The 2,216-nt window shown below is 37.2% G+C and overlaps 1 pseudogene; it reads left to right on the top strand.

Moving 5' to 3' along the window:
* The first annotated feature begins 444 nt into the window (after window positions 1-444).
* On the top strand, window positions 445-1,689 carry LOC149163713 (nematode resistance protein-like HSPRO2 pseudogene; annotated as a pseudogene).
* The last annotated feature ends 527 nt before the right edge of the window (window positions 1,690-2,216 follow it).

The following is a 2,216-nucleotide window of genomic DNA, read 5'->3' as shown; positions in this document are numbered from 1 at the left end:
ACATCCCCGATAGAATTCTACTTGGAGAGCCCAAGGATGCGAAAATTTTAAGAGTGTCACTAAATTGGGCGAGGGAGAAGTCATATGGCTTATAAGCGAGGCTCGGCAACCGCAAGAGAATTTATGTGTTAAGTTTTTATCATCTACAGAAAAAGTTGAGTTGCAACAAATAGATATGTTTTCTGTCCAGTAACATATTATATATAACTTTTCAAATATATCAAGGATTTAAGAGCATTTAATTCTATTCCAGTTTTCAAAATTTTAGTGTTTAAAATGGATTTTAGTGTTTATTCTATTATTATGTTGTTCTTTTTAGATTATGGTATATGGAGAGCATTAGTGTCTTTACTCTCCTGGTTATGTTTGCAGGGAAAAAATATGTCCTGTAAATAAATGGCATCCTATTTTTTCTTTGTTGAAGAGTCCATAGAGCCCTCCCCCATGGAGTGTGCAGGTTACGAGCATCATGTGCATCTCCCCGAGCTCAGTGCCATGTGGAAATTCAAGGAATGGCCTGGTTGGTCTAGAGAGGGGTTGGTAAAGGCTGCCTTACAGTCATTGGAGATTACTTTTCGGTTTGTTTCGTCTGTCCTCTGTGACACAAGGACTTACATTGACAAAGAGGAATGGAAGAGAAGGCTTGAATCCTTAATTAGTTCCCAGATTGAGTTGATTTCATTGATTTGTGAAAATGACAAGCAGGTTCCCACTCTTCAGTTGTTAGTAAGTAGTGGTGTTCTTACTAGGAAAGTTTTCCATGAGGTATGGCAGAGACCTGGTGCTTTACTTGTGGTTAGCAGAACAAGTGAAGAGAGCTTACTTCCTCATTTGGGTACATGGAAAAGCGCTGAAGCTATGGTTTCTAGAATATGGCTTGCCATTGAAGGCCATATGCAGAGGACTCCCTTCACTTTAGGTCTGGGGGAACCAAATATGTTAGGTAAGCCTCTTCTTGAATATGATAGAATCTGCAAGCCAAGATATTTGCAGTCTTTAAAACAACATAAACAGTTCCATAATCCAGAAGATGCCAAACTTTGCAATGTCCTTCAGATCTTTGAGGCCTGGGTATTTGTAGGCCAAGAATTGTTGCAAAGAGTATATGAAAGAATAGACTCTGGGGATTTCGTAGGAGCATCCACAGACTATTGGATGGTTGAAAGGATGTGGAACATGCTGACAAAAATTGTGAATTTGCTTCTAGTGATGGACCCAGATGATTTCCTCTGCCTTAAACACCAGTTGGAAATTAGCAACACTAGTACGCTTGCAGGCGCATATTGCCTTCGGTCTGCCCCCCTTAGAGACCTTACAAATGCATGCAAGGAACTAAGGCATCTGGTGCCCAAAGTCATGGGTGTTGAGGCTGATCTAAAGGGTGGACCAAGGCTCCAGGAGGCACTTATGCATTTGTTTCATTCACATGGACTTCGCTCACATAACACTTCAGGTGCTTACCATGTTGCAACAATACATGTTCTGTTGGCCTTCCAGGCAATAGAAGCCGCGGTGAAAAGGTTTTTCTTCTCATATCAGCAGCTGGTAGTAACAACCATGGGTAGCATTGAAATGAAGGGTCCATCATATCTAGGTGCTTGTGATGCCCTGCGTCAGATATATTTTGAACCACCTTATTTCCCTAGTGTGGATGGTGCAAAGACATTTTTGGGTTACTATTGGCACTAAAAGTCTACAACTATGGTGGATGGTACAATGGAAGATCTACAGGCAAATCAAGTGAAGTTTACAAGACAAAGAACAGTGCTTTCAGTTTTTCAATGTATTACCCCAAATTCATACATACACTTTTTACATTGACAGTTTTGAATAATATACTTAGAATTATATTGGATATAGGATTAGACTCATTTTTGTCCATCCCCATCAGTAGGAGCAATCAATAGAACAGTGCTAGAAATTTGAACAATTTTTTTTTCCCTCTCCAACATGGATAGGATACTAAGGATTCATAGTGTTCAATTCCTACTTCGTTAAATATTGTAAAATATTGTCCAAAATTAAAAAGGTAATTATTAAAATTATTAAATTTTACGAGTTGTTCTTTTTTAATTTTTTAATTCTTTACCTAAATTCTATGATGAGTTTAATGATATTTATATAATTCATTATATAAAAAGATTGTAAGAAAAAAATAAATTATATTAATAAAATTATAAAAAAAAAAACTATAAGTTTTATATGGAAAACATTGT

Source organism: Pinus tabuliformis, chromosome 5_1 (genome assembly GCF_031772625.1).
Source record: "Pinus tabuliformis cultivar Carrire ecotype Pingquan chromosome 5_1, CPIR1, whole genome shotgun sequence".
NCBI lineage: Eukaryota > Viridiplantae > Streptophyta > Pinopsida > Pinales > Pinaceae > Pinus > Pinus tabuliformis.
Note: the sequence above shows the minus strand (reverse complement) of the source record. Positions and strands in the feature narration are given on the sequence as shown.